The sequence below is a fragment of the Schistocerca gregaria genome, chromosome 9 (genome assembly GCF_023897955.1).
Source record: "Schistocerca gregaria isolate iqSchGreg1 chromosome 9, iqSchGreg1.2, whole genome shotgun sequence".
In the NCBI taxonomy this organism is placed as follows: Eukaryota; Metazoa; Arthropoda; class Insecta; order Orthoptera; family Acrididae; genus Schistocerca; species Schistocerca gregaria.
This window is the reverse complement of record NC_064928.1, coordinates 240,850,510-240,862,778: the sequence shown is the minus strand read 5'-3', so window position 1 is coordinate 240,862,778 and position 12,269 is coordinate 240,850,510.

Sequence of the window (12,269 nt, the reverse complement as noted above, 5' to 3'; positions counted from 1 at the left end):
CAAAGACCTGCTAGCAGTTATGCAAGAAGAATGCGCATTATTCTCTCAACATGAGGCTGATGAAATCATTCACAGCATGTGCCCTCATTGTCATTGCTGCCTGAAGTGGTCGTACCCCGTACTGAGCACATAAACCAGCTTCAGAATATTTATGCACAAATTCATTAAGATGGAAAAATTAAGAACATTTTTGTCTAACTTAATGCATATTGGAATTGTTTATGTTCTGTATTCTTTACACTGTTTCTACTTTACTATCATGTGTTTATACTGTTTTGTAGGAAAATAAATGCAACCCTGCAAAATTTCAGTTTGTTGCTTTAATTTTGGACACAAGTGTATATGCATAAAGACTGTATGTCTAGCTTTTAAAAAATCACGTAATAAAGTTTTATCAAGTGAGTACATCTCTATTTTTAAATAGTGCACTGTGTAGCCCTTTGACTTATATTTCAGTGAATTGAGTATTTTTAATACTGTAATACAGAAACTTAATGTTAGGAAAGGTGTAAATTTCTGAAATCACAATGGTGGTCACATCCCTGCCTTGTATTGTGACAATAGTACATTTAATTGGTCTCATAGGACTGTCAACCATGAAGCTCATCATGGAATAAATATTTCCTGGAGTACTGGTAAGTAGCCCAAGTCTCTCAAAGATTACTAAGGAGCTTCTTGGTGGAACTCTGCACATAATTCTGACAACATTTTTCTGCAAAAATAAAGTTTTCTTTGATGTGAATGAACTGCCCCAGAAGATAACTCTATAGCACATAAGACACTTGGCATATCCAAAGTGAACTTTGTGAGGCTGTTTCCAATGAGATAGTTCTAATGGCTAAATGAGCCATAAACAATATTTTTATAGTATGGAAGATGCGAGCTCTGCAGCTAATCCTGCTATCTACATGGAGGCCTAAGAATTTGGAGCAAAATACTGTTTACTGACCAATGTATACAGTAGGTACCTCCAGTAGAATTTTGTAATTGGCACTGAAGTGGATGTAGTTATTTTTGCCCATTTTTTACTAACAGCGAATTTACTTTGAAGTGGGGTAGGAGTTCCGAGAACAATTTATTGATGTTGAACTTGAGATTGGTGGAATGTCTTCTGTTTATCACATTGCTGATACAGTCGGCAAACAATTTAACCTAAAAGATTTGTACAACAGGGGTAGGTATAGGAGAAACAGCAGTGGACTGAAGACAGATGCCTAAGGGACTCCATGGAGTACAGTGCCCAGATCTGACTTTATCCTCCTCCAGCCTGCTTTGCTGCTTTCTCCAAAAGTACGCCTATTTCCTGTATGGAGCAGGATTTGGACACTTGCCCACTGATCCTCTGATACCCCAGTGGGGCACTTTAAGTAGTATTCTGGGATCCACACAATCAAAAGCCTTAGAAAGATCAGGACATATACCAATTATCGACCAGTCTCCAGCTATCATCTAGCCTTATAAAGGGTAGCTTAGTCTTTAATAAACTGTGTTCTGATGCATTCCAGTCAGCTATCATGTCTATGGTAAATATTTTTTTTGGAGACACAAGTGACATTCTAGAAATGTTAGCTCAGGTCTGCATAGGAGCAATGCAACAAAGCTGTGAGAGTTTCTTTTGAATTGTCAAGTGTGCACATAGGTATTACTGTGATGACATAGGAAAGGCCTGATCCTAATTGTTGCCTTAGCATGAAGACATCTAAAACAAAGTTTGACATCATGTTTTGTGACAAAAGTGTGATTCAGCTATTATAAAGCACTTTATTTACAGGCCGAACAGCTTTATCCTAGTATATATATATATATATATATATCCTCCCCCCATGAACCATGGACCTTGCCGTTGGTGGGGAGGCTTGCGTGCCTCAGCGATACAGATAGCCATACCGTAGGTGCAACCACAACGGAGGGGTATCTGTTGAGAGGCCAGACAAACAAGTGGTTCCTGAAGAGGGGCAGCAGCCTTTTCAGTAGTTGCAGGGGCAACAGTCTGGATGATTGACTGATCTGGCCTTGTAACACTAACCAAAACGGCCTTGCTGTGCTGGTACTGCGAACGGCTGAAAGCAAGGGGAAACTATGGCCGTAATCTTTCCCGAGGGCATGCAGCTTTACTGTATGATTAAATGATGATGGCGTTCTCTTGGGTAAAATAGTCCCCCATTCGGATCTCCGGGCGGGGACTACTCAAGAGGATGTCGTTATCAGGAGAAAGAAAACTGGCGTTCTACGGATCAGAGCGTGGAATGTCGGATCCCTTAATCGGGCAGGTAGGTTAGAAAATTTAAAAAGGGAAATGGATAGGTTAAAATTAGATATAGTGGGAATTAGTGAAGTTCAGTGGCAGGAGGAACAAGACTTCTGGTCAGGTGACTACAGGGTTATAAACACAAAATCAAATAGGGGTAATGCAGGAGTAGCTTTAATAATGAATAGGAAAATAGGAATGCGGGTAAACTACTACAAAAAGCATAGTGAACGCATTATTGTGGCAAAGATAGATACGAAGCCCACACCTACTACAGTAGTACAAGTTTATATGCCAACTAGCTCTGCAGATGACGAAGGAATTGAAGAAATGTATGATCAAATAAAAGAAATTATTCAGATAGTGAAGGGAGATGAAAATTTAATAGTAATGGGTGACTGGAATTCGGTAGTAGGGAAAGGGAGAGAAGGAAACATAGTAGGTGAATATGGACTGGGGCAAAGAAATGAAAGAGGAAGCCGCCTGATAGAATTTTGCACAGAGCACAACTTAATCATAGGTGACACTTGGTTCAAGAATCATAAAAGAAGGCTGTATACATGGAAGAACCCTGGAGATACTAAAAGGTATCAGATAGATTATATAATGGTAAGACAGAGATTTAGGAACCAGGTTTTAAATTGTAAGACATATCCAGGGGCAGATGTGGACTCTGACCACAATCTATTGGTTATGACCTGTAGGTTAAAACTGAAGAAACTGCAAAAAGGTGGGAATTTAAGGAGATGGGACCTGGATAAGCTGAAAGAACCAGAGGCTGTAGAGAGTTTGAGGGAGAGCTTTAGGGAATGATTGACAAGCATGGGAGAAAGAAATACAGTAGAAGAAGAATGGGTAGCTTTGAGAGATGAAGTAGTGAAGGCGGCAGAGGATCAAGTAGGTAAAAAGATGAGGGGTAGTAGAAATCCTTGGGTGACAGAAGAAATATTGAATTTAATTGATGAAAGGAGAAAATATACAAATGCAGTAAATGAAGCAGGCAAAAAGGAATACAGACGTATCAAAAATGAGATCGACAGGAAGTGCAAAATGGCTAAGCAGGGATGGCTAGAGGACAAATGTAAGGATGTAGAGGCTTATCTCACTGGAGGTAAGATAGATACTGCATACAGAAAAATTAAAAGAGACCTTTGGAGATAGGAGAACCACTTGTATGAACATCAAGAGCTCGGATGGAAACCCAGTTCTAAGCAAAGAAGATAAAGCAGAAAGGTGGAAGGAGTATATAGAGGGTCTATACAAGGGCGATATACTTGAGGGCAATATTATGGAATTGGAAGAGGATGAAGACGAAATGGGAGATATGATACTGCGTGTAGAGTTTGACAGAGCACTGAAAGACCTGAGTCGAAACAAGGCCCCCGGAGTAGACAACATTCCATTGGAACTACTGACGGCCTCGGGAGAGCCAGTCATGACAAAACTCCACCATCTGGTGAGCAAGATGTATGAGAGAGGTGAAATACCCTCAGACTTCAAGAAGAATATAATAATTCTGATCCCAAAGAAAGCAGGTGTTGACAGATGTGAAAATTACCGAACTATCAGTTTAATAAGTCACAGCTGCAAAATACTAACACGAATTCTTTACAGACGAATGGAAAAACTAGTAGAAGCTGACCTCGGGGAAGATCAGTTTGGCTTCCGTAGAAATGTTGGAACACGTGAGGCAATACTGACCCTATGACTTATCTTAGAAGAAAGATTAAGGAAAGGCAAACCTACGTTTCTAGCATTTGTAGACTTAGAGAAAGCTTTTGACAATGTTGACTGAAATACTCTCAAATTCTAAGGGTGGCAGAGGTAAAATACAGGGAGCGAAAGGCTATTTACAATTTGTACAGAAACCAGATGGCAGTTACAAGAGTCGAGAGGCATGAAAGGGAAGCAGTGGTTGGGAAGGGAGTGAGACAGGGTTATAGTCTCTCCCGATGTTATTCAATCTGTATATTGAGCAAGCAGTAAAGGAAACAAAAGAAAAATTCAGAGTAGGTATTGAAATCCATGGAGAAGAAATAAAAACTTCGAGGTTCGCCGATGACATCGTAATTCTGTCAGAGACAGCAAAGGTCTTGGAAGAGTAGTTGAACGGAATGGATAGTGTCTTGAATGGAGGATATAAAATGAACATCAACAAAAGCAAAACGAGGATAATGGAATGTAGTCGAATGAAGTCGGGTGATGTTGAGGGTATTAGATTAGGAAATGAGACACTTAAAGTAGTAAAGGAGTTTTGCTGTTTGGGGAGCAAAATAACTGATGATGGTCGAAGTAGAGAGGATATAAAATGTAGACTGGCAATGGCAAGGAAAGCGTTTCTGAAGAAGAGAAATTTGTTTACATCGAGTATAGATTTAAGTGTCAGGAAGTCATTTCTGAAAGTATTTGTATGGAGTGTAGCCATGTATGGAAGTGAAACATGTACGATAAATAGTTTGGACAAGAAGAGAATAGAAGCTTTCGAAATGTGGTGCTACAGAAGAATGCTGGAGATTAGATGGGTAGATCACATAACTAATGAGGAAGTATTGAATAGGATTGGGGAGAAGAGAAGTTTGTGGCACAACTTGACCAGAAGAAGGGATCGGTTGGTAGGACATGTTCTGAGGCATCAAGGGATCACCAATTTAGTATTGGAGGGCAGCGTGGAGGGTAAAAATTGTAGAGGGAGACCAAGAGATGAGTACAGTAATCAGATTCAGAAGGATGTGGGTTGCAGTAGGTACTGGGAGATGAAGAAGCTTGCACAGGATAGATTAGCATGGAGAGTTGCATGAAACCAGTCTCAGGACTGAAAACCACAACAATATATATATATATATATATATATATATATATATGAACAAAGATGCTGTGACTTACCAAACGAGAAAGTGCTGGTAGATATGACAATAAAAAACACACACAAATTTCAAGCTTTCGCAACCCAAGGTTGCTTCATCAGGAAAGACGAAAGGATGTCGGTTTTAGGGGAGAGGGTAAGGCGTCATTCCAATCCCAGGAGCGGAAAGACTTACCTTATGCATGGCGCAAACTGTGGCACGACGCAGCGCAGCGCGCATTTTTGTAACTTCCCAGGTTCAAATAGAACCGCGCAAATTGGGACACTACGTGACACTCGCCTACACCAGGTCGCGCGGCGTTGTGGTTGTGGCACAGTTTCTCGCGTCGCGCGTGCCTCACTAGCACCATGGGAAATTTGAGGCTGGGAGCGGAAAAGTAGCCCGGCCATATTATCACATCGGAAGGGCGTATATGAGGAGTGATAATATTGCCCATACGATAAATTTTGCCTTACTGTGTTACTAAATTTTATTGCCTTTGGGTAGTGTTTCGTTTTTCACCATTTCGACGGTCCAGCTTTCTTGGTTAGTACATTATACTTTCCTGTTATTTATATCTGTATAGTTTTTTTTCCTTCTGTCAAGAATAATGCATACTTCAGTAACTGATGAGCCATTGGCCGCTGGAATTGTATCATATGCTTCCGCCATGTTTTCAGATCGCAAGAAGGGACAGAGAGTAGTGAATAAGGAAGCAAGGAATATCATAAAATCATGTGATTAAGAAGCAAGGCAGGAAAGTAAAACAGGGTTATCGTCTCGCTACCTAGTATGCTGGCGTATCTGTAAGATCTATTACAAAAATTACAAAGGGATAATCTTCACAGTTGTGATCACTTTGTGCTCCTGGTAGAAAGCGTCCAAGATGTGAAGTATGGAAGTCTCACTGTGATTACTTGGATATTGATGTAATAATGCAATACGACACACTGTACTACATGCATGTGAACATCACATTTCCACTGCAAGCTGGAAACAGCCGAAAGCAGTCACAAATAACAATGTTTTAATTGGTTCGCCATGATGAGAAAAAGCATTTCAGTTGTTGCATGCACATTATCAGCATTAATAAACTAATTGTACAACAACAGGTTACACAAATGAAGAAAATGGTCGGTATTATTACGAAAGTACAAATATCCTAAAAGAGTGTTGTGATTAGATATATTTAATTTGTTGAGATGTACTGCTGACAAAGGCACACCTATTTTCATGACAACGTTTTTCGAACTCCTACCCACAAGGCACACATGGCTAGCTTGTGCATTCCTGTCGCGCGCATTATCCTCTGCTACTGACAATACACTGACCATTGTGTTGTGCGACAGATCAATAGTTTATTTTTCTCAGTAACTGTTTTATTCGCGATCACAAATGTCTGTTTGGCAAGCCGTAGGTGAGTTACCAGTATCTGGCATGTGCCTACCATTCCGTCTGAAGGAACACTCGTCATTATTTTAATACTGCTCAAATCAAGAGAAGGAATAAAGTTTCCATTCCAGTCGCTCAGTGTTAAAAATACGATGGGTTACGGGGATTCCACCAAAATTCCAACAGAATTAGCAATCTATTTCTGTAAGAGTTGTTAACCTTTTCTAATTCGTAGAAGCATCGGCGTTTGTAACAGCCACATTTCTCTTGGCAACTGGTTTAATTGTACTTCCGTTGTCACAGTGTAATTTTGCCAAACTCATCTCACAGCAGCTATTGCTACAGAATTCCGAAACGGAGTGCCTCATTAAACAAGTAACTGGCTATCACAAAGTTCAATAGCATACAAAAAACCTCATAGTGTCGGTTTGCAGTAACATGAAAGAAGAAATTTCATGTTTATTTTCATACTAGGAAACTCTTGTTTCGCTATCTGTCGATCTCTTAAAAGTTACAGTCACGGAAGTGAAATAAATAAAAAGGGAAGTATAAGTACTGATACATCGCCGTAGATAAGAAAGTTCCGTGTGTTTAAGAGGTGATTAATTTGTTAAAAAAAAGGAAAAGGATAACGTTCCATAAAATAATTTGCACAGACGCGAAAGAAAAATTTTGGATTGGAAACTGTCATCTGTACTTTCTTTACTTCGATCCATTTATTTCGAAATTATTTTTCCAAGTTGTAGTTAAAACTGATTTACTATTATTGCAAATGATAAGTGAAGAGCATATTCACAGTCATTTATTTGTGAAAGGGAAATTTCAGTACCAGTTTAATAATTCAATTTCTAATTAAAAATCATCTAGAAACACCCATTTCCATAAGAGAAATTTCAGATTTAAAGAATGACACAACTCTAGCAGAAAAACTTGTACATGAATGCAAATTATGTGGTGATTATTTAGACGAGAAGTTTGAGACAATGACACAGATCATTTTAGATAAGACAAAGGAACAAGTAAAGGGAGAAACAGTTAATATTCAGAAAGAATTACGTAAACTTAAAAGAAAATGTAATACCAAGTTTGTCAGTGATACCAAAACCCATAACAGGCAACCAAAACATAAATGAGAATCCGAATAATGCTAGGCCCAGCACACAGCCGAAAATAGAATTACCAATCCCAATGAACCACTCACTTTCAATGCTACCACAAGATCAAAATTGCTATCACACTCCACCACATACTATGCACAGTTTGACACGAAATGCAGGACCTATAATATAATCGGGAGTAGCTGATGAAACATTAGTATGACATTTTCATGTGATGAGAAATACAAAGAGCATCCGATTGTTCTCATCTGCTCTTTTGACGGTATTTTCCCGAGAAATTGGTTAGAAGCTGATAAAATTCGATATGTCACAAATTTGCTATGTGGAAGAGCAACTAAGTGGGGAGCAGCAATGAAAAGACAATGTTTAACATTTGAACAAGCATTTCTTGAGGAATTCTGGTCGATCGCAGAACAGCAAAGTTTAAAACGAGAAGTATACAATCCAGAAATTTACAACCTGAAGAAAGAGACTTTATGTCAATACTTTGAAAGCTACCTAGACAAAACATTATATTGGACAAAACCAGCAGATTTACCAGACGTAATTAGAACACTTAAAAGCCACTTACCATTTCCATACTGTGATAAATTATGGGAGTGTCTGAGGCCAACATTTTTTTCAGTTATGTTGATGAGATAGATGTTTACAGAGATAAGATCAGCAATATCAATCAATAGTATCCGATCCATCCAAGCAATTCGCGTACACACAACAACAGAAATGACAGAGAGAGGTTATTGGAATTTGCCCCCGACACCACAACAAAACAATCAAAGAAACAATTCGCACTACACTGGGACAAATCCATTCACTATTAGGAGAAACAACTCGCAGCATTGGCAAGGAAACGGTAATTATTACTATAATTGTTATCCAAACAGTAATTACAATCAGAACAATAACTGTTATATTCAAAAAACAACAAGAAGGAACCAAAATTAGAGAGATCAAAGAAGAGAGGATAACAGGTACCATCCAGGATATTTTCAGAGCAACTACATACAACAACATCCAAACAGGAATAACAGTAATGACAATATCAGTTACATTCATGGGCAAAATAATGCATGGAAAAATCACAATGGACCACTGCCACGACCCATGCAATACAGCAAACCTCAGTTCCTACCGAACAGAACTCCCAATGCGACGCAACGTAACATCAACAACCAAAGAGCTGATACTTGGGTGACGCCTGACAGAAATGTAAATATTATTGAGTTGGTCAATGAACCCAACCTGCAGCAACAGCCTAATTTGACGGAAAACGAACGACGACCGAGCTAAGTGTTCGAGTTACGGTTGATAGGGAGCAGACGGCAACAGATCTGATGATTTGTTTTCTCCGATATGATGACAGTAAGAAAATAGAAAAAGAATTATATCAGGATGTAGATTTTAATAGTACCAGTAAAACAAAGAAGATTATTCAGGCTATAACACGAGTTATGATTGGTAGTTATGAAGTGGAAGTAATGTTAGAGACAGGAGCAGCAGCAAGTGTCATTTCTCTGTCTTTATATAATGAACTCAAACGAATAATGAACATACAAACATTGCCAGTACAGAATTGTCACATTATAAGTGTCACTGGTAATAAATCAAAGAACGTGAAATTTCAAGCTCTCATTAACTTCACATTTTCAAATATAACACTCAATTACAGTTTTCTGGTAGTAGACAAATTAGTTATGCACTGCATATTAGGAATTGACTTTTTGAATGCATATCAAGCAATCATAGATTTAGGAAAAGGGAAATGTCATGTAACCGTAAAACAACAACAACTGACAATAGAGTTAACACAAAAAAAAATTTAACGAGGAATGGACCATACCGAATTGCAAATATTCCACACCCTGGCTGTTATTCATTAGAATATCCATTAACACATAAACCCAGAGGTCTACATCCACTCAGATATTTGAAAAAATACATACAGTAAAATGTTACCTAATGAGAAGAAGATAATTAATATGATATACAGTTATGATGAGCCTACATTGAAGTTATATAGATACTTACAATCTAATGAATACAGGTAAGTCTAGAAAGCAATGTGAACCATCCAGTAGCTAATTAGATATGTGGTTATAGGAGTTGCTATTGAGGCATACACACATTAGAGGAGGCAGAGAACTGAACATAATTATTTTCTTTAGGAGGCATGTGATAATAGTAATGTTGATATGAGTGACTGAATGAGATGAGTAAATGTAATTTTAGTTTAATAAGAGGATAAATAGTAATATGGAGAGAGGTAAATGGAATATAAGATGAGAAAAGGGTATTATTATTATTATTATTGTGTACATACTCGCGCACACACACACACACGTATCCATCCATACATCTACAGACACAAGCAGACATATCCTTTTTTCCCCCTGGGGTAAGTCTTTCTGCTCCCGGGATTGGAATGGCTCCTTACCCTCTCCCTTAAAACCCACATCTTTTCATCTTTCCTTCTCCTTCCCTCTTTCCTGACGAAGCAACCGCCGGTTGCGAAAGCTCGTAATTTTGTGTGTGTGTTTGTGTGTTATTTTATTGTGCCTGTCTACCGGCGCTTTCCCGCTTGGTAAGTCTTGGAATCTTTGTTTTAAATATATTTTTCCCATGTGGAAGTTTTGTATATATAACAGAAGATTTAAATCTATAACACTTTAACACCAATCTAATGGGAACTTGTAACGAAATTTATGGAGTTATGTAGGCTGGACACTTCAGATTGGAAGACTTATTTAAGAGAACATATTTACCAGTCATCTCTCGGTATAATTAAAGCTCATCTACTGTACTGAACTAATGCACCATTAAATAGAAAGGAGAATAAGGAGTATACAAAACGCCAGTCCTCTGTTGCGGCTCACACTCTCATCCCCCCCCCCCCCCCCCCCCATAGAGAAAAATTTATACATGTTGATGAAATATTTGACATTATATAATTTGTGATTATCTGACAGAATGGAGAGAGATACACGCATATTTATTTCTGAATAGAATTTTACAGGTACCACAAGGTAAGTATAGAATGGATATACAGCATGAAACGCAGCAGCAATTATCTGACAAGAACTAAGAAGATTTATTTATTTATTTATTAAGAAAAACATTTATCTATATTGCTTGATATTCATGAAAGGAAGGAGATGAACTACAAAACATTTATAGGAACATGATTGACGCTTACCACACTGATGTACATACTTGTAGGATCCTAAGATATTTAGAGGGGCACCACTCTTAGAAACAATGATAAAGGGGTACCACTCTTAGAAACGGCAATAGTGGGGTCACCACACTCAGAAACGGTATTAGGTATAGGAAATTTTACATTATATTAACATGTATTTTGTCTATCATATTTTATTTTGTGTAGTCCACTGTAGGAGATGACTTTACTAGTATTTAAGTAGTAGTTAGCAATCATCCCATGAACCTATCCTCCTACAGAGGGCTGTCTTGAAGCTTGAAATATGTGTAAATTTTATTCCAGGAGGCAAGACGAATTTTAAGTTGAGTATTCTAGCGAGTTGCCACAATTATTTTAAAACGACGCAAGAGTAACGAAAGAGAAAGGAACAAAAAAAAGGAAAGAAAGGAAAAAGAATGATCTAACAAATAAAATGTATATTTAATTCTGAATGTAATGTAATTCACATGTCAACACAATGATATTGAATGTAACGTAAACATTTACTAAATTTTTCATTTAATTCTGTATATGTACTATGACAACAATGTAAATATATCATGTAATGATTTATTGTAAATATTTGTATATTCATTTACTTATTATATCAAGAAACGTAGGCCCCTATTTAAACGAGATGTTAATGAACTGCAAAGGACTTGTGCATGTAGCACATGATTCATATAAATGGAACTGAAAACGCAAAGAAGAAACCAATGTGATGGAACACTGGTCAAGAGATATTTACATAGTGTCAATATGCCTTGAAGTGTATGGTGGAGTGGAAGCATGCAGGTCTTCAGGTTGGTGTAAAGGACAAGCTACCTGTCGTAGGCAGTGAGGTGTTTACTGTGCCTTCATTGACCATTTATACCCCGGTGGACGTCACCAAAAATCGACTGCTGGGGATCACGATTTCGTGTTGACACAATGAACAAACTTGGGATTTTCTTCAAGTCACACAAAAGAGATCCAGGCAGTACACACACACTCAGGAACCGATACTACGTTTAAAGACATTGGAGCAATATAATAAACACATTTATTATTCAAATTAATTCCATTGCAAAACACGAATCATGTGAACTGAATCCAAACGCTGTGCTAAGCAACGATAATACGCTGCAGTGCAGTGCAACATTAATGAATGTTGTGACTCCTAAAGAAGATACACACCAAAAGGACTGTATACAAAGACTGATATACAAAGATCATTGTGCTCAAAAATATTTTTTGTATTATATGAAACACTTATTTTCTCATGTATATGTATATTTTCTATACTGTCACACTCGCTTGCGGAGTGTGTCAGCAGAGGAGGCATTGTAACAGTACTTGACTACCGCGCCTCTGCTGGTGCAAAAATATGATTTACGATCGCGCATGCAGAAGAGCGCTGCGCCTGCGACAGATTTTTATAAGTAATTTTGATTTTTTGGATAATTGCTTGTTTTTAACAACTAGATAATTAC